We start from the raw sequence: 21,106 nt of genomic DNA on the forward strand, positions 1-21,106 counted from the left end.
TGTGTGAAATGGCCTGAAAATCCTGCCTGAGGAAATGTACTGCTTTATGTACAACCCCATCAGTTTGCCTGCAATAGAAATGTCTCAATTTAGTTTAAATTCTGTGTGAGAGGGGTTCTGTAGGGGGATATAACAGAGCTTTGAAACATTTCACTGAGAAGCACTACCAGTGCAAACCTTCAAAGGGTAACTCTGTACATGGCTACAAAACCATATTCTGTTTAAACTTGTTCATCATTGTCTTCTTGCATGACAGCCCTGGCATTTAAAATATGTTAGGGGTGACACAATACTTTCACCTGGTGCAGACATATATCACTGGAAGGATGTTCTCATAAACAAAGTGCTGCAGGCTATGATCTTATCATTCTCCTCTTCCTTCTTCTCAGCTCAGTTCAATGACAAACACGTATTTCTCTTCTTTGCTCCAGTTTCTGCTTTACAGGAGCCTGGTGTTGGAGCAACAGGTGATGTTGCAAATCAGGAATGACAAGCGTTGGTGGTGGCCTGGTGGGGGGAAGCATCGGAGGGGGCAGAAAACAAATGCAACAGATTTTATCCAGGTTCAGCTGGTGCAGTTTCATGGCACGAGCAGGAGAGCACTCGCGTGCGTGCCTGCACTCGCGTGAGTTTTTTGAGAAAGACAAAGCAAATTAGGGTGTTCATGTGTAATTAGCTGACTATTAGTGTGGTTCAGCCAAGGCAATAGGCAGACAGTTAACCTGAAGATAGCTCGCAGATAAAAGGGCTGGGGAGGGTGTTCTGGGGAAAGCTGGAGATAATAGTTCAGAAGATAAAATCCTGACAAATTGAGCAAGCATCTCAGAAGTTCTTTCCCCACACCATTAGCACAGTGAAGCTACACAGGCCTTCCCTCTCTGCCCTACAAAGCTTAACCCTTCACCCTATCTGGGACTCTTTGTCCTTGGATAGCTCACTTCTAAGTTATTTAGCAATTATTATTTTCTGTTTAAATGCATTAGTTTGAAATAAAACTGTGAAATTTCCTGCTCCTACTTCCTGCCCTCCTTCTTGTGCTGGCATATGAAACAGAGATTATCACCCCTGTAGAGGCTGGAATAGCTCCAGCTCTTTATCTGAGAGTGTGGGTGACCAGGTCTAGTAAAATCATTATCATTAAGCATCACACCTGGTGAGAAACCAAAAGTGTGTCCGAGTTCAAGTCTTTGCAATTTCTGTGAAAATGTGGGTGTTTTAGTAAATCCCTGCGCTAAATGAAAATGTCATTATAATTTTCACTCACTTTATAACTGACAGGGAAGTGCTTTTTTCTGTCCTCTGGGAGTTTTCAAGATTACATTTTTTTTCAGCTAATTCTGTGGCTAACCAATAAGCTGTTAAAATGTGAAAAATCTAACTGAGTCATTTGCTTCAGTAGTTTCAAAATATTTCAGTTTTTTACTTCCACATATAAATTAAAAATTAAAATATATTTCAAGGCAAATACATGTTCATTTAGAACAATATGTATTGGGACACTTGCAATGATTTTGAAAAGTCTTTCATATTTTTTTTCAGCGGATAAGCTTCATGAAGGCTGCATTATTCAATCCAAACCTTTTTGTTTGGCATTTTTCAAGACAAAGTTCTCATGGTAAAACCTAGACATCATCCACTTTTATCATTAATTCAGTATATCAGGATGTTCTTGTTTGGGATGACTTTTGGGAAAGAATAATTGAGAACTTCATGCTGAGTTGATCCAGCAGTGAAATTCTCAAATACTGCTGTAGTTATCTGTACTTCTGAGTATCCATTCATGGAAAACTCACATTTCTCAAAGGTCTGTATGCCTATGACCCCTTCCATTCCTCTCAAACAGGTTTGATTAAAAGTGCTTCTGTTGAAGTGAAAGTTTATCACAACTTGTGCACTATTTCTTTGTCAGTGTGTAAACTCTGTAGCAAGACTGTTACAACCTTTTCCTGTGAGGAAAATGCACTCAGGGTATTTCAGATGAGATGTTCTTTTCTGTCATGCCAGGCACAGAATTCAACAAACAGACAGGAAAACCTTCACCATTGGGGTGGGTAAAGCCACACTCACTGAAGAGTGCTATTTTTTGAGGCAATAAATCACCTCTCAGGGTTCAGGCAGCAACTTTTGTTTCATAGTGATTCTTTAACCCCCAAATGAAAATTCCCACTGCTGCTTTTGAGGTTTGCTTGTCCAAGCTTTTTGTAAGCATTTGCCACAAGCAATATTTGGAGTAAATTCTCTACAGAGGAAATGTGGAATCAAGAGTGGGCAAGAGTGTGTTGGTGTTTCTGTTCACCTTGAAGGAGGGACCCTTCTGCTGCAGATCTCAAGTGATGCTCGAGGGGAAGAACAGCACGTACAAGGAGGAGAGCCAAGAGCCTGCCACTAGAGAGGAGCCCTGTGGACAGTGTCAAGGTAAGGGCCCTCACCAGCCACTCAGCAAATGCTTTCTTCGTGACTTTTGCTGCCCCACATACCTTCTTCCCATGTCCTGTCGTTCTCCTCAACCCATTTTGCACAGTGACAGGAAAGTCTGAGGTTTTACACAGGTTTCTGGAGAGAGGAGCAATCTTTCAAACAACTGCTTACCTTGCCTAAAAACAGCAGCCAGGTTACACAAGAGGTTCTGCAAGCCCCTCACCACATCCTCTGAGGAGCAGCTGAGGGAACTGGAGAAAAGAAGGCTCAGGGTGGACCTGTGACTCTCTACAACTCCCTGACAAGAGGTTGTAGCCAGGTATGGGCCAGTCTCTTCCCCCAGGTAACAACAACAGGACAAGAGGAAGAAGACTCAAGTTGCACCAGGGGAGGTTTATGCTGGATATTAGAGAAAATTTCATCACTGAGGGGGTGGTCAAGCATTGGAACAGGCTGTCCAGAGAAGAAGTGCAGTCACTATACCTGCAGGTGTTAAAAAAATGTGTGGGTATGGTGCTTAGAAACACAGTTTAGTGGTGGATCTGCCGGTGTTGGGTCAATGGTCAAACTGATGATCTTAGAGGTCTTTTCCAGCCTGAATGGTTCCATGATTCTATGGCCCCTGTGGCAGAAATTTCCAGCAGAAATACAGAAAAATGCCAGAAGTCAAACTAATTCTTCTCATGAAGTATTTTCCCTGTTGTTTTCACTCAGTGCATTAGAGACTGGCAATGGAAGTTCCATAAAGCAAGAATCTTTAATGGTATTCTAAGCTGATTGTATTTTTGCTATTTTTTTAGTAGAAAGTCCTGCAATTTAATTAACTAATTGTGCTGCATGACAAAATTATAATATTCACTTTAAACCTCTTTTTCTCCTTGTATTAACATAATATATAATTATTCCCCTCCTAAGAAGGTTGTCCATAACATTTGCCATAGTATAAACCTCAGCCACCTCCTTCCAAAGAGTTCTAAATTTATCTAGTTTATCCTGGCATGGAAGCAGATACATGCAATTACTGACAAGACAACCACTATCAAACCCAACTGTTGTTACTGAGACTGAAATGCTTCAAAAAATTAATTATTTAAAATAATTCAAACGGTGCAAATATCCAAAGATCAGGCAGATCTATAAAACTTGCCTGCAGCAAAATCATGCAATTAGAATCATGCTCATAAGTGTTGCAGTCTTAAAACATTAATGGAAGGAATTATTAAAATTGTATTTGATTTGCATTATTACAACACTGAATGCACTATGGAAAACTGAGTCCATGAGTGAGGTGCTGCACAAACCAGAGTCTTATTATCTGAGTTGGAACTTTAAAATAGACCATGCTTTACAGTTCTGCTTGAATTTTCTTTAGTTTTATTGCTCTTCTAAATTGATGACTCCTGTTTTCATATTAGAAATAGAAAATGAGGAGGAGGATAAGAAAATAGTTGTAGATAAAGACCCAGAAAAGCAATTTGAGAAAAAAACAATCCTTTCCAAAGTAAGTAATTTTTATCAGAAATGGGATGTGTTGTTGTGATCACAACTGCTGTCAAAAGCCCCAAGAGTTGCAGGGTTTCTGTAGACAAACCAGGAAAAAGTTGTCCCAAATATGGAAGCAATTATAAAGAAATTCATGACTCATAGTAAGAATTCCTGGTTTTATTTCAATTACAAATAGACTGTAATTTGTGGATCTCTATCTGACATCTTTTTATTGGGCACTTACCCTCCCTGACATATTTATAAAATTACCTGTTTCATTAGTGGGATATCACCAGCAAATCTGAGGCACAAATATCACCTTTAATCCAGTAGGAAACAGAGTTTATTAAAGTCAACGGAATAATTTCAATAATTTTCAACAGAATTAAGGATAAACCTGTGAGGGTTAAAAAAGATATATATATATAACCATTATTACGAAGTGTACGAAGGAATACAGGGAATTTTCCTTGCAACTGAGATATTTTTAGGTTTTTTATTCTTTAGAATCCCTGTACAGGCACGTCCCTCATGCACAGTTGTCAAAAATAGTGTTTAGGCATTTAGACGCAAGTTGATTTAATCCATTTAAACAGACAGAAGTGTGCTCTAAATTTTTAAGGGCAGTGAAAATGTGTAAAAATGGTGTCTTCATATTCAAAAGCTCCATTTCATTTAGAAGATCTGTGCCAATAAATTAAATAAATGAGAGTATTTCTATTAAAAATAGAAGTATTGTCTTGTATAAAAAATACTCTTTCTTCTGAACTTACAATATGTTTCAAAATTCAGTGTTCAGATCCTTAGCAGGTGTAAATCATCACAGAAATTATGCTGTTACACTTTACATGATATTACCAAATTGTCTTGCTGGTAATTAAGAATATCCTCTATGGAATAAGGACCAATGACAGGAGAAAGTATAAGTTGATATTGTCTCAGCACTCATAAGTGGTAGACAGAAATATTCATGTGCATAATCTTACACCTTCCCTACATGATACCCAGTGGGCTAAAGTAATAGTGTACAGAATTATCTTGGAAAAGGCAATTCTCAACAGAAACTAAAAAATCTTATGAGTTGTCTGTGTTTCTCATAATTATACATGGCAAAAAATGAAGATAAAACTAAAAGGCATGCTCTTGGAAAATGTTTCTTTAAAAACGTTTCTTTAAACTTTCAGCATATTATACTCAAATGTTTTCCAAGCCCAAATTTTCTATATTTCATTCCAAGAAAATCAGTACCCCTGTCTCCATTTCTTTTCATGGGTCTATCATGTCCATAATGTACAACCCAGGGAAACCAATGTCATTCCTATTACTCAGGAAGGCAGTGATGCTGTTCTGATCAAAGATAAAATTTCTGAATTTCTGGTGTAAATTTCAGGGGAAAGGCCACCTCTGAATTCAACAGAGGCTTCCATGAAGAGCCAAACAGCCACTGTCTTCTACAGCACAGCTCCTCCAACTTACTAACAGTCTTTTCCAGAATCAAACTTTTCTTTAAAATTCTCTCCTTCCTCAAAATTAAAAGTGAATCTCTTCTGATTCTCATGAAAATTATTTTTACAGCTTCTTTAAGGGGATGTCCATCGTGAGCAGCAGAGGCTCAGGGCTGGAATCTCAGGTGCTCATGAAACCTGCTCTGACCTATGTGTTCAGCTCATCGTTCTCCCCAGTATGCTTTGGGCTTTAGAAATCATTTTGCTTTAATTCTGTCTAAGTTACTGTGAGGATACTGATGCCTAAGTCTTAGCTTTCATATATTTCAGATTCTGTGCTGCCTAGGGATGTAGTTTTGAGCCTCGTGTTAAGTGTTAGTAAACTCTCTTCACAGAGTAGGGAGACAAAACAAATCCTTTTCCTGCTGAAGACCAAGGACAACGGTTACAAGTTTTCAGGACCAAAAGCATAAACAATGGTGGGCTGAAAAGAGAAAACAAGAAGGATGGAGCTGTAACTGAAGCTGTAACTGGACAATTAACAATATGCAAAAGGACCAAAGCTTATAAAAGTGTGAGATCTCGTGACTGGGCATCCATTTTGCAACCATTTTGGTGTAGCCCTGGCCAGGCTCTTGTCCTGCCTAAGGTGTACCCTTAAAGGTCTTTCAATAAATATCTACATTATTCTCTTAGCTCTGTCCGGTCCGTGCTCCAGGCCAGCCTTCCCAGTGCATCAATACAAGGTCCAAATTCCATGTAACATGATGTGACATCCATGCAACATCAGCATACAGCCAGTGACCAAGTCCCTATTTTCTCATTTTGGATAAAAAGGTCAATATTGGTTCCACTATCCCCCCAAAAATTTGGAAATAGTCAACTGAGAGAGGAAAAATACAGTTCATAGTGGTGAATGATGCTTGGATGCATATGTTTAAAATGTCCTATTAGTGCAGAGTAACCAGAATCATGATGTCATAAACACATGACATTAAAAGGCCAAATATATTAAGACCAAAAATATTCTGTATAGGTTACTTGTGGACATCCTTATGGCAGATACTGAGGGATAGTCTAGATTCTAGCAGGAATCAAGAAAGAATTAGGCAAATTTGTACATGTAGGATGCGTCTTTGATCTCACATAAAATGTAGAAAGCATAAAATATTGTGTATTAGAGGTCCCCTGAGCAAGAACTATTATCTAGGCATCATCTGCAAACACATTACCATCGGAAGACTTATTCCAAGGTATGAAAAAAATCCACTAAAAGCAGGAAATAGAAATGTTTGAAAGCTCCTCTGGAAGCCCTCAGAACCAAACCAGGATGCCACTGTGTAAGGCAGGCTCCAGCAGCACGGCCCCTCCAGGAGCTCTGATCAGGCACTTTCCTGATCTTCGTGTCTGCACACTCCAAGTAGGGACATGCTGAATATTAGCATCTTTCTGAAGCTGCTTAATGTGTGAGGGCCTTTTTTTTAACTCTTGGAATCCTGTCTCTCATGGAATGCAAAGTGTAATTTTTCTCCTTATTAACATAGAGCTTCCAAGTAATATGTCACCTGTGGTAATCCAGGAAGAATTTTGTACAGAGGGGAAATTTTGTGTCCTGACTACTAAATAACAGGCACAAGCAGTTCCTTCTGTATGGCCCCCAGTGATCACATCCCATTTTGTGCACATTGGAGCTTTTCAAACCCCCAGAGTTTTGTGTTTAGCAAAGCAGATGTGCAAGGGGAGATCCAGGTGACCTCCCCTCTGAGAACCAGGCCTTTGACACACATTACTTTCCTGCTGACAGCATGAGAAGTGTGGATCAGTTGGCATTTCACACCTGCAACTAATGCAGAAGTTGTAACAATATGAGTGAGCATTAGGGAGAGAAGGGATCCTTTGGACATAAACCAGCTATATTTAACAGGAAAGGCGCAAATCCACATTATGACTCAGGATATGTATTAGCTTCAGCCCTTCTTTAACCTAGAAAGAAAGAATTATATCCAGGGGAACTTACCTCAAAGAGTTTCTCTTTTCTCAGGCAGAAGTGATGATTAGGCTAAAACTGGCCATTTGTTTTATCTGTAGGTAGGGAATAGGCAATTTAGTCCTTGCAGCTTCAGCTGTCTTGGCTCAGGATCCTGATCTACAATAAATACCTCTTCCAATCAATAGAGCACTGAACTTGGAGTAGAGCCCAGGACCTTTCCCGGCAACTTTGGCCTGGACTGAGCTGACCTGGTAAATCTGGAGGGTTTGGGGAGAGTTCTCATTGCAGATCCTGAGTTCTCCAAGCCCTCTCTGCCTTGGGAAGTCTCCAGTTAGGGACAGGAATTACAACAGCTTCCCACGTGCTATTTTCTTGCTGGTGACAGATGCTCTGCAGCGCTCCTTGGGCTTTTTGGACTTTCCTAATGCTGCAGCACACATCCTACAACACTCATCACTGCTCAGGGCTCTCTTCACTGAAGCAGGTCTATCAGATGCTGAGAATTTGGGGTTGGGTGTATTTGCTCCCCCACTTAGGAGTAGCAAATCTTGTTGGGTGGATGGAAAGGTACCACCACCCTTTGTACCAGCATGGTCTGGCCCTGGGAGCTTGTCTCCTCTGGGTGAGTTCTGGGGGTTTCTTTGCCAATTTCTAAGTGTGGCTGCTCTGATCCCTCCCCACAGCCTGATGCCTTCTGCCCTTCTTCCTGCCTGAGAAATGTCACAGCTGTAAGCCAGAAGTTTCAGCTCCTCCTGCCAGAGCAGGAAGGGGCCACAGCAGCACAACTCTCCACAAAAAGTCAGGGTGCAACTGCCACCAAAACGTGCCCCCAGGGCAGTTACGTGACATTCAGCCTGAGAAAGGAAACCGGTTTGTTACCTCTTGCTTAACGGTGTCACCTCAAGGCAGAGCTGAGGAGCACCTATGGGCACAAGAGATAAGATTGCATTAGTAGCACCATATCCATCTTGTTCTGAAGATCACAGAAAAGCTTGGGTTGAAGAAGACTTGAAGGATCAACTCGTTCCAAGATATTCTGTTCTCCAGCCTCAAAATGCGATACAACATGAAAAATGTGGTGAGAGTGTCACTTACAGAAATGTTCATTTATAGATTCTCCTACCAAAGAAGGCAAAGCATCTCTCCCGTCTATCTCCTGATTTCTCTTAGTCGATACAACAGCTCCAAAGTAGATGAGAGCTGTCATCATCCACAACCCCTTGACCTGGGGACTGTATGAAAATATAGAAAAGGAGTTCTTAATCCAGAACAACATAAACTACAGATGAAGTATGTGTGAATACTTTTGTGTAAGGTGATTATACATATGTACTCTGCAAAATACATTTTAGATGTAGTTGAGAATAGTAGTGCATGCAATTTAAAGTTACCAGGAATATTAAAACAGGTGGGAAGGGCACAGAAGAGACAAGGAAACTGTAGATAGAGGCAGGAAAAAAGGAAAGTTGATAGATGTGGAGAGAGCTAAGAGGATGACAGCTGTGACAGGCAGGATCAGGTCGGACAAATCCAAATGGTTCATAAGATGGAAAAATGCCTCTCTGGCACTGTACCTTTAATTTGTTTTTCCACGGTGACGTTACAGCTCTTCTTCTACTGCTACTGCAAATGCAGCACTGAAGTTCTCATGATTAGTTTTTCCCCCCTGTGTAAGATGTCCTTTATGCTGTGATGAGATCATTTGTATATTAGTTCATTTTAATCTTTTCAGAAGGAATCCAGGAACTGCAGTGAGGTCATGACTGCAGTAATGTCTAAAATGATGGTTTTATAGAGGAGGGGAGAAGTATTCCTCTCATTTAGCAGGACTGTAACAGAATTTGTGGCTCTCAAGTATGTTGGATAAGTTAAGGTTTGGGGCTTTTTTCTGTTGCATGTGTTCGCAAAAGACAGCCTGCTTCGTACTCTTGGTTTTTTTCCCTAAGTATTGCATAAATCTCATAAACGTTGCAGACAAAGCACCCTGTTAGAGCTCCACCTGAACAATCCCCTAGCATCATCCCAACCATGGCACCTCCCAGTCTTACAGCGAAGAGCAGGGGGGAAAAACCAGACTCCTCTGATGGCCTGAGTGTCCTCGCATTAGAGCTCTGTACCATTGAGAAGGCAGATGCCTCACAGAGGACATCCTTGTTCCCATCTCTTTCAAGGAGAAAAATCCTTGGGGCATCCCCCAGGGCCATGGCATCACTCTTTAATATGACCTATTCGTGCCTCACAAATCAGTGGAGCAATGTCAGGCATGAATTTGGACTGTGACATTTCAGGCAATGACCCAAAAATAAAAGTACCAAAATTTCACTGTTACTCTGATTTTCACCTTCAGTCTTTTCCACTCTCTGTGGAAGTGATAAGACTTAATGATATAATTCTGAAAGGTCTCTCAATGGCCTTAGTACTGGAAAGAGCCGTGTAGACAGATGGAATCACATGCCTTGCTTTGCCATGGCCGATGTATTATATTTTAATGTGTTCTAAGGAACTTTAAAATCACTCCCCAGTGTGCATTGGTCAGAGGGGTTCTTCTGGGTGTGCCACCTTCCTTCATCCTTGAGATCATTCCTTCTGGATCTGTTGGATCAACAACAGGGGGGTGATAACAAATACTTGAACCCAGTGTGCTTTCCCCCTCTTTGCTAGGTGGATTTGTGCATACTAAGTTACAACTGCTCCTCTTTGAGCAACTTGAGGGCATTAGCGATGTGCTCAAAACCAGTTCCCCTTTCATATCTAGAGACCAAACATCTTGGATGATGCATGGGACACAGAAGACGCCACAGGCTTAGTTTTGCTCCAGGGATTTAAGAGATTTAGTTACCCAGAGAGGAGTGGAAGATTAATGGTGCTCGTTGATGGTGACAGGGACCTGTGTGCTCCAAATCCCATCACAAGCAGAGAAGAACCCACCTCTACACACTACTAATATGCATAACTATGAAAAGTCTTTTAAATAAAAAAGACTAATTAATAATGCTTAACGGTCTAGGTGTCTAAGTATGAATTGTCAGGGATTTCTGCAGACTTAGGGAGGTGGGGAAATGGGTTAACATCGCATTGTTTCAAATTACAGGGTTTTAGATTGTTTCAAACGAGAAGCAGAGAGGTTTCCACACCAGATTTGAGACGTTTGTTCTCTTTTATTTGTACTAAAATTTCGGCTTCAGCTCACATTGTCATTCTACCCAGGCTGCTTCCCAGACCAGCTAATTTGTCTACCTGTGTTCCATTTTAGGCCTTGGTTTTAATTTGAGGATGATTCCTGCTAATACTGAAGACTGGATAGGACATCCATTAAAAGTCTACACAGCAATTGAAATGGAAAATTCCAAAAGAAACCCTATTAGAGTTTTTCTCCATCAAATCAACATTACAGACTTCTTATGCATTTCTTAATTAGACATTGATATTAACTGGACTGTTGCATGATTTAAATCTAGCTCTTAATCTCAGCTATTCTATGCTGCTGTAGTTTTTATGACATCCAACTAGCGACTGCTTTATGCATTAATCTATCTGGAAAACCACCTTCACTCTTTTTTTGTCTTTTTTTAGAAGAATAAAGGCCCCAAGAAGGAAATGAAAGCTTTTGGGTTCAGCCATTAGTAATTTTCTGCTTAGTATTTGAAAAATTGCTTATTTTAATTGCTTCATAGAAGAAAAAGATATCAAAGCTAACGTTCTTTCTCTCCAAACTTTGTAATTATTTCTCTCAGTCTCTTATTTGAAATGCCTTGAAAGGATTTTCATTGAAATGTAGATTTCTTCTCTTTCAAAAGTACTTTTATTCCCCCGTGCTTCTTTCCCTTTTTTTTCCTAGTGACTTCCTCTCTAGATTTAGAGCAAAATCACAGTCTCCAATGTCTGGACACTGCAGCATGTGTCACGCAGATGTCCCTAAAGTGACATCTTCTTTAAACCTAACCTTCCCATGGCCTATAGACTATGCTGACAATTTGCCTCAGGTCTTAATCTGGTACCCTTGGGCTTCCTCTGGGGACAGCAAAGAAAAGTCAGAGGTGTTATAGGGGGTTGCTCTTTCAGACTCTACTCATTCTGAAAAGCATTGTGTGATTTGCTAATTAATATCACCACCAAAATTAGGAATGTAATGGAACAATTCTACAAATATGAGTGAGTGTGTCAGCAAGCTGAAGCCAAGGCACAGGTTAGCTTTGTACAGTTTTGGGTTCTGTTTCCAGCAGTGTAAATCCTGACTATCCTAAACCAGAAGGGAATTTGCTAACTAAACCAAACTGCAGTTCATTCTGCATTGTATTTAAATGTCAGTAGCACAAAGCCTCAGGATCATGTTGGCCCCCACAGTAATCCTCGATACCAATACAGCAATAGTAGCAAGAAGTTCTTTATTTAACCTATACATTTTCAGAGAGCATTATTTACTAATAGATTATGATCTGGTCAAAATGATCTATACATTCATTACATCGGGAGTGGGCTTTCATAACTCACAGGACCTAAGAATGAGGCAAAACTCACATTTGTTTATAGGGCTGCAATTCTGCTCAGCAAAAAAAGGTGCAGAGAAAACACTGTCCTAAGCACTTGTGGTCTGCTCTGAGTCCCAGGTGATTTCTCATGCCAGCTCACAAATATCTTTAAGAGCCTCAGAAGAGCGGGGACCTGGCTGCCTCAGAGCCACCTCAAAAATACAGCTGTTCCTCTGCAAATCAGTCACCCCACGAGCTTCTTGCAACCATGGGTGAGGTAATCTCCCAGGGGGAATCTTCCCAGTGGAATGAAACACTTTGAGAATAGAAGACTGAAATGAAGCTAAAGGATTCTCAATATGAGATTTTGCAAACTTTTTTTGCAATAAGACAAAAGGAAGAAAGAGAATAAGAAAATGAGTTAGAGGGAGATGGAAAGAGAGATGGTCTATTAAGCAAAGCTACTTTTTTACTCTCTGAATTTACAGTCCTGATAGACATCTTTTTTCAAAATTACTCATTTTTTATATTCAGATACTACGGCTTTCAGTACTAGGTCCTAGATTTGTCTGGACAGATTACCCTCTTATTTCCACAATGAAACTTAATTATCCTTTTTATGTCTTCAGATACTTCCAGTTATTTCCTGAACTGTTTCAGGACAGCACACAGCTGATGGGTCAGCCAGTAAAGTAAATACTGTGCATCCCTACTGTTTTTGAGGTAAAAACCCTTTGGCCTCAGGTCTTTTTAGAATATTTTGAGGGCTACTACATGTAATTTGCTCAGATCTACTTTTTCAGAGCTTTTTTTTGTTTTGTGACTAGGCAGAGACTCATCATTTTCTCAGCACCTCTCTGTGTATTACTTGGAAGCATCTAAATGTGACTAACTCACCTGGAATCCGTAGAGGGATATTTGAATGCGTCATCTCTGAGACAAGAATAACTCCTCATGAAATCCAGGGTGGAAATGACTGCGTGGTTTCAAACACCCCTTCCTGTACCCCTGCTGTTGCAGCAAGAAGGAATGCATCCGAGTACTTAAAGCCCAAATGAACAAATAAATTGGTTCAAAGCAATGGCAGGAGCACAGAGGGATGTGGGAGCTGCTGGTATTGAGTAGTTATGGGACTTTAGGACATGCTGTAGGTTCCATCTGTAAAGAAACCTATAACACTTGATCCACTGTCACTACCTTCTGTCTGAGCAGAACTAACATAGAGCAGTCAACATGAAAATGTCACTTAAGATAACCCAGGATCTGCAGGTACTGAAGGGAAAAGTATAATGGGTATCCAATCAGACTTTGAGAGTTATATTTTAGCGCTTTTTTTTTTTTTAAGTCTCAGTTGTTCAAATTAGAAAGTAAAGAAGTGTCACAACTAATTAAAATACAAATTATCTAGAGAAAACTGCCCAAATCATCAGGAAGTAGAGAGAGAGCACAACTGGGCATGTGTTATAGAATCCTTTATGAATGAAATGCTAAATCCTAAAGGGCTGACCTGGCAAAATAATCTTAATATATAAATAGAGCAGGTGTTGCTGTGGTAGCCAGGTACTCTTCACTGGGATGAACAAGTAGTGGTCAAATGCACTTTAACTAGACTGGGATGAACAACAGATTTTGATGGACTTTATATATCGTATAAACCCCAAACAAAACAAAATTTCTCTTACCTTGGCATATTATTCACACTGCAGTCACATCTCTGCATGGAAGTTTCTTCCTCCAAATCCAGCTTGTGACCCCAGCCTGAAAGCAGGAACCAGGATTGTTCAGTATCACTGAGTCTGTCATACCAAAACCAAAAATTAAGATGTCACTGCCATATAAAACACGAGTTTCTCTGTCACACCCAACCTACATTTTCTCCAGATGAGTTCATCATACTCAGTTTCCACTATCCTGAGAGAAGAGATAATCTGTTTCCTGTAAATACAATGAAGAATACTTCAAATGACATGGCATTTTTTCAATTCATCGTTTCGGTGATTCAAAAAAGTGTGAAAAAAAAAGATGCTGAAAGCATCAAGCAGCAGGAGCTCAGAACTGAAGGCCTCAGGAGGCTGAGTCCCCATTTTTGCTGCTGATGGATTCTCCCATCTCAGACCTATCACCTGAACCCTCAGCCTGGATGCATTTACCTGCCTCCACAGGGTCCTGGAGCCTCGTGCTCTGCACAGCCTGCACAGCAAAAAACTGAGTCCTGATCTCATCTCTGCCCTCACTCCCTGCAACTGGAAAAGGAGTGATAAAAAATAATAATAAGCCCAGAATAATTATGCATTTTCTTTATAGTGAAGCAGGCCTTGAGCATTGTGAGCTCTCCACTGGGAGAAGTCCCATTTAAAAAATCTCCCTGGCATAAAAATGAATTGGATCCTGTTACATGAATGGCCTGCATTTACTATTCTTTTCACTTACCTTCTAGTCGTTTATTTTCTGAGCTCACTTGTGCCTCTTCCTCTGTTGTCAGCGGGAACTGGGTAACAAGAACTTGCTGGAAATGGAGCGGTAAATAAATAAACAAACACGGGGGGGGGGGGGGGAACCAACCAAAAAACTGCTGGCTTGGCAGATGCACTATTGCAACCATGATGTAAAACTATTAAACAACAAATGCAACTTCTGAATGTCTCATGACTCACATCACAAACAGTAAGGGAGGGAACTGAAAGAGGATTTTAATCAGTGATAATGAATTTGGAACAACATTGGATTTTCAGATCATAGGAAATTCAGGACAAGTCTGGGTCAAATTCTTGGTCTGTATTCTTCTTACTGTAGCCATAATTCACTGCATCCATAATCTGTAAAAAGAAAGCACTTGGACTACCCCAATAGCAATGACCACCCTACCATAACAAAGAAAATCAGTCAGCATCTTTGCTCTAGGGGAAGGAAAATATTTGGATACTTCAGGAGTACTCATTTCTCCTCCAAAGAGTCCAGCACCTCTAAGTGTGATACCAGGCTACTTGCTTCATCTGTTTCAATTTTGAAGCTCTTGGAAAAGGTAACGTTTCACAACGGCTGCAATGGTCTTGCCCCAAGGGGACGAACAAAACAGAGGGGCAGAGGCAGAAACACCACGAGTGACCTAGTGGATGCTTTCTTGGGAAAAAGGGGAGATTAATTAAAGGGGAAAATCTGCTGTCCCTTAAGTGTCCTGGAGCAACTACTGTGACACTGAAGCAGCGAGTTTCTGTGTGGCTTTAAGACATCTGCCCTAAGGAAAGATTTGCAATTGAAACTGTGTCCTCTTTTTCCCAAGTCTCCAATTCCCATGGGCCAGCAGTTGCCTTGCTAAATGAAATGCTTCTTTAGGGAGACTGGCTGGCCCCAGGGATTGGTAATGCAATATAGAGCCTTTCATCTCTCACCCATGAACCCAAGTCAAACAGAGTTTGGTAAATGGCCAATAACCCCTACCATTCCGGGGCTGTTTGGTGACCTGTGCGAAATGAGGAGGGTCATCTCTGTGTCTGTTTACTAGAAGGCAAGTGTCAACTTCACCATAAAAAAAGGACACAGTTACTACTCATTATCACCCAATTTAACATTCTGAAGACAAGAGAATGAGCCTCGAAAACTCAGCCATCTTCTGACCCAACCATGGCGGTCCTGGTACAGCAGAGCTTGAAGAACATTAATGAGGACAGTTGCATTGTAGCAAACCAGGCTGTGCCTCTCCTGCCAACAAGAAATCCCAGTCTGAACTACTCTCAGCCGCATATGACAGCAGTCCTTCCCAGATCCACACGGATATCCACAGGACTCAGTCCAGTTTTCAGATGCATCAGGCACTAAAGCACAACCATGAAGTTACAGAATGCTGCAGACTTCTATAAACTTGCATTTATGGTCTTAAACAGACATGGGCAACTTGCATAGGGACCCAGAATCCAGCACTGATAGAGTTAATGTGCTGAGAAGCCCTGCACTGGAAGGCTCTGTTCCCTCACCCATCATGAATATACCAAAATAGCTGTATTTGGAAGGGTTGAAGGCCAGAAGCTCACTGCAGTACCCACTCTTGCCCTATGCACTGCTCATTTTAAGGTCAGACCTTTAGCATCAGGAATCTGTTAGAAGAAAGAGGAATCACTTTAAAAGTTGTTGCCACTCTGGGGATTACCCTGGAAGGTCTGAGAGGGTAAAGGAAAGGGCAGGGGCAGATAAACACTTGGCCACATGAAAAATCAGCTGCCCTTCAATTTCAGTACATCTGCATAAACCTCCCAAAACTGCAGCCAGCTTGTTCACCCTCACAGTGTTCCAGTCACCACTCTCATTTTGCAGCCCTTCTTATGCCACAGCAAAGCTAACACTGTCGTTGTCAGCTGAGTTACTGTTTAATCCCTCCTATCTTGATTAATTGCATTAAATTGGTATACCTATGTTAATTAAACAGAAGATGGCCGAGGCAGCTTTTACTCCTCGTTCCTTTGTGTAGATCGTTTCCCAAGGTTTCACAGGTTGTGGAAAAATAACAATACAGACACATCACACATCATATTTCAGCACAGCTGATAAATCTATTTTACTCATACAGTGGTCCATGATTCTTTTTTGCATATCACAGTATAGGTTTAATTACCACGCTGCTACTGCATGGCAGCTCCTCTTGTTTTCTTTTTTCTTTTTCTTTTTTTTTTTTTTTTTAATTTGTATTATTTGCAAGTTGTAATCATGTTTTCTTGTCATCCCCGAGCAATGTGCATGCGTGCGTACAGGCAAATGCCAAGCCTGGAAAGGAAATTTGATGCGTGTCCATGAATTAGAGTTTTCAAACTTTGGCTGAAGATTAGTACATGTAAACATAGCTCTGCCCCCTTCATCTTGGATAATTGGTCACAAATGCTACTTGACACTTCTCAAATCAGACACTTTACATACTTCTGAGCATAGCTGAACTTTTTTGGCAGGAATTAATTTGCTTTGCAACTTAGCTGCTCATTCCTGGCCCGATCCCTGCTCCAGTGATTTCAGGGCAATGTTCTGCCAGTGTGAGGAGCACAGAGGCAGGACCAGATCTGTTTGCTAGTGCAGACGAGCCCGGCTTTCTTGACTCCCTCAGAAAAACAATTACTGCAGCTAATGTTCTGCCCTTTGCCAGCCTTGATTAACATCGGGATTTTTACCTTCGGGTCCCTCTTTCTATTCCAATTACTGAGCAAGTTACAATGCACCAGGGGACATCTCAAAAGAATGGAGAAGGTGATGTAGCATCACCAGAAAATGCAAATTCTGACACATCAAGACCCTTCCCCAGCATTACCAACTTTATGGGAGATGGTTACAGACCATCAGAGGAGACTCTCTCTCTTTTTTTCCTGCCCCTCCTGCAAACAGTGCACGCTCCAGCAGAGAAGGAAAATCCATTTCTGGAGCAGTGATGGAGTTTGAAGCAGGCACAGAATTTCGTGCTATTAAAGAGCCCCCTGTTTTCTCTGACAGTACAGCGTGTTTACTCACCGTGCACCAGTACTGCGAGAGCTGAGCAGACCATATGCTCACTCAGAAGGGCTGCCAGGTCTCAGGGAGCATTACTGTGCCTGTTCCAGGAGGGGTCTGGGGCAAGAACACATTCCACAAAAGATTTCTCTAGGAATATTGTATTTTATCTGGTGATTTATTTCTGCCCCGTGTCTGCACTAAATGGCAGTTTGTCAGCATCTCCGTGTGGATCTATGAATAACCAGTGGAAAATCTCATTTGCCCTTTATTCACTGGGATGTTGATAAGCTGTAGCATATTAAAAATATTTGTCAGTTTGTTCTCTTCAGCTATCAAGTGGAGTATGTGCCAACATGCCCTTCTCGCGCTGGCTGCTTCATCCAGAAAATGGAGAGAAAATGATGAAACAACATCAGTTCTAGAAGAGGTGACCATTTGCATGAGTTATTTTAGGACTAATGCCTCGTCTCTAACTAAAACTAAATATGTAAATTAGATTGAGCTCCTACCTGCAGAAGAAAAGGATGGAACTTTGTGCTGTGCTTCAGGTGTAGACCATGAAAGGAGCAAATCCCTGGTGGTGTGCTCGTGTTGCCTCGGTTCTCGAAGCACTGATGAGGAGTAGCCAAGACAGAAACAGTCCCCACAATGTTTCTCTGGCCTCTGGGGGCCTGTGTCATGTCCAAGAGCTGACCCACAGCCCGGGGCCAGGGAATCAGCTTCATCAGCCACCTCCCTGAGTGCTTGGTCCCCACGCTTTTCAATCACGGTCTTGTGATGGTTCATCCCTAGAAAAGAAGGGGAGCTCGTGTTATAAGAAATATGGCAGATTCACTGTGGAGAAGCAATAATTGCTCCAGAATTTGCCATGGAATAATTCATAAAAAGACATTGCATGTTAGTACACCTTGGGTTTTCATAGATCTGTACCTTAAAATAAACAAATTGAGATGTATTTTGTTTCCTTCTGCTTACCTCTGCTATTTGAATCACTGTGGGAGTGATGCATGTGATATTTCTAGGTGAACAAGGCAGCAATTGGTCAAGAGATACAGCACAGCTCTAAAGTCTGAACTAAGGAGGATGCTTGGCTTCCATTACTATTATCTATCACTATAAATTTGGCTTTCAGGTCCTAGACATTTTAAAATAACATGTCTAGTGTTAGAATAGGAGACTATCAGAAAAAGTGAATTACAGGTTACAGGCTTCCAGTATTTGCAGTAAAAGAACTATTACCATAATTACACCTGTAGAGTACTCATTTATGTTGTTATTAGGGGAAAGGGATGGTAGAATTAGGATGTATGGCAAGAAAACATTGCAGAAGGGGAGCTGAATAGTTGAGCTGGGACAAAGAACTACGATGGCTCCTGCTCACACTCCTGTTTTCAGCATGTAAAGTCACTACGTGCACGTGAACCTGCAATGTCCAGGGATTGAGGTGAAACCACTACAGATCACCAATATCTGGTACAAATGGAAACAAACCTCAGCCCACAGAAAGGCCCAGCCTCACACTCGGACTGGGAGCTGATAGCTTTTCATGCCATGGAACATCTCCATGGTCTTTGCTGGGTGCAAATGGGAATTGACCAAGTGACTCCATGAACTCGATTCTTCAGAGACAAAAGTCCTTCCCCATCCTCAAAGAAGACCAAACCCAGATCCTTAAACATTTGAAATGAGACTAGAATAAGGGAAAGCAAAATCTTTCTTTTCAGGGAGAGGCGAATACCCATTTTGATCATTATGTTGTGGTCAGGGCCATTATTAGTCCATAGGTACTTGCTGGTGTAAATCCACTGCATCACTTCCTGGATGTCATCACTTTAGGTCAGCAAACTCATGCTTCAGTGGCTGAAGATTTACTTGCTTAATGTCTGGTGTCATCAAAAAAATTCAGTCTGGCAATGACATCCTACTCATCTAAGCTAATATACAGCTTTGCACTGTCCTTATTTCCCTTTCCTTACCAACTTATGGCTCAGTGGTAGTGTCTACCAAAAACCAACATTACAGCTGAAGAGGATGAAGTGATAAGTGAACATGAGGTTTGTGTGGAGATAATTAGAAGTCCGGCTGGGTAGATCACGTTATTTAATGTATCATCATTATGTTTGTATTTAAAAAGCATTAAAAATATATTAGTTCTTCTATTACTCCATCTCTTCAGTGCTCTGACTCCAGGGATGAATCGTGCTGTGTGTTTTGGGAGAGATTTGTTTCCTAAAATATGATGGAATCATGTGGATCTTAAATCATTGCTGTAACAATTTAGTAAGTTGTCCCTACTTGAGGAAACTCTTGTGTCAGGAGTAAAAGTCCTTGTCTGGCTGTGCTGCAAGAAGCAGGATGTTATTTAATTATGACAGTTGAAACCCATCTCCAAGTGCAGACAATATTGATTTGTTCTAATATAGAAAAGGTGGAATTAAAAAGCTGGTTTATTTAGAAATTTACTTATTCCTGAAAATGTCTGTTCAGCTCATTTTTAAATTTGATTTCTTATCCCAGGTGAATTACACTGCATTTCTGAATCTCAAGAACTGCCTGTGCCTGATAACAGCTGATCGAAGTACCAGCATAATTCAGTTGTTTTGATTGTAAGATTTTTGCTTGCTGCTTTTTGGACAATGGGGTTTGCAAAGGAGAGGTTAAGAGCACCAGAGACAGAATTACAGCCCATACTTGGTGCATGAGACTTAATATTAGGATAGGACCACTGTCTATAAGGTCAGTGGCAAATTTTATCAGCTATCAGGCAAAATCAAAGTCTGGTTCTGGAAAAAAAAAAAAAAAAAAAAATAGCAAGGAGAATCTGTGCCAGTGTCCCAGCATGACAAATGGGCAAATTGAAGATAATCATGATTATTTAATATTCCACAGCTTTACAACTTGATACTCTGTAGACAAAAGATCAGAAGTCTGCTGAATCCAGAGTTTTGAATCTTTGGGTCAATATGCTTCTCATGTCTTCAACATTTAGTTTAATTTAGGAGGAAACAGTTCTGAGCTAAGATAAGATCTCAGACAAGATTGACGTGGACTCACAACATGGCCTAACATAACAATTTAATCTATCCTGTGCTTCCCCTGAAAGAAAGCTTAATAACTGTGGTATGATTTCACCTGCTGCTTCTAACATTTGCTCATTCTTTTTTCCTGAGCAAATTTGGATTATCAGATGGCGAGCAGCTTTGTTCATGGTAGACAAACTTGAATTCATTTAGGATTAATAACAATAGTTTCAATCTTAGATTCAACAGCAATTCTTAATGAATGGAGTTTTTGGAAGACAAATGTTTGTTGGTGTTAAAAGAGAAATAATTAATTCTCCATTTTTCTGGGTATGAGGTGATTATAGTACATATCGCAAAATGTGTTCCTTGTGTGTCCAGCCCTGGATATAAGAACTGCAGGAATGTTCCCCAAGCCCCAGCATTGCAGATACGAGCCATTGTGACCTTGTCATTTCCAAATCTCAATTTTTGCAATGAATTGTTTGGTGTGAGAAAAAAAAAAAAATGTATCTCTTACTCACAGTACTCTCAGGTCCTCCTGGTGATCTGATGCAGGGCAGCAAGGAGAGAGGAGGTTCCACATCCCTGCGATCCATCAGCAGTCGTGGGTCAACACAGGCTTACTTGGATGAAGGAATCAAGGCTGGATCTGGATTTTGGCCCAATTCTCACCATTGTCTTAGACATGGGCATCTTCCAAATTCCTGTGGGAAATCCCACGTCCTTCATTACTGTCCCTGTCTCTTGGGAAGCAGCCGGAGCAGACGCGACCACCGTGCCCGGCTCGGAGAGGCTGCGCTGCCCAACACC

At 41.0% G+C, this 21,106-nt stretch overlaps 1 long non-coding RNA gene across 6 annotated transcripts in view; it reads right to left on the bottom strand.

Moving 5' to 3' along the window:
* Nucleotides 1-4,080: 4,080 nt before the first annotated feature.
* Nucleotides 4,081-21,106, bottom strand: part of LOC120758987 (uncharacterized) — a 36,591-nt gene continuing 19,565 nt past the window's right edge. For 2 of the 6 annotated variants that reach the window (XR_009208311.1, XR_005703087.2), the window contains 4 exons: nucleotides 20,818-21,000; nucleotides 13,490-18,061; nucleotides 8,218-8,260; nucleotides 4,081-7,430 (listed from right to left, as the gene is read on the bottom strand). This is a non-coding gene — a long non-coding RNA (uncharacterized LOC120758987). The remainder of the gene's footprint in view (nucleotides 7,431-8,217; nucleotides 8,261-13,489; nucleotides 18,062-20,817; nucleotides 21,001-21,106) is intronic. The other 4 variants (XR_005703090.2, XR_009208312.1, XR_005703088.2 and 1 more) reach the window with 4 other exon arrangements.

Source organism: Hirundo rustica, chromosome 13 (genome assembly GCF_015227805.2).
Source record: "Hirundo rustica isolate bHirRus1 chromosome 13, bHirRus1.pri.v3, whole genome shotgun sequence".
NCBI classification, from domain to species: Eukaryota; Metazoa; Chordata; class Aves; order Passeriformes; family Hirundinidae; genus Hirundo; species Hirundo rustica.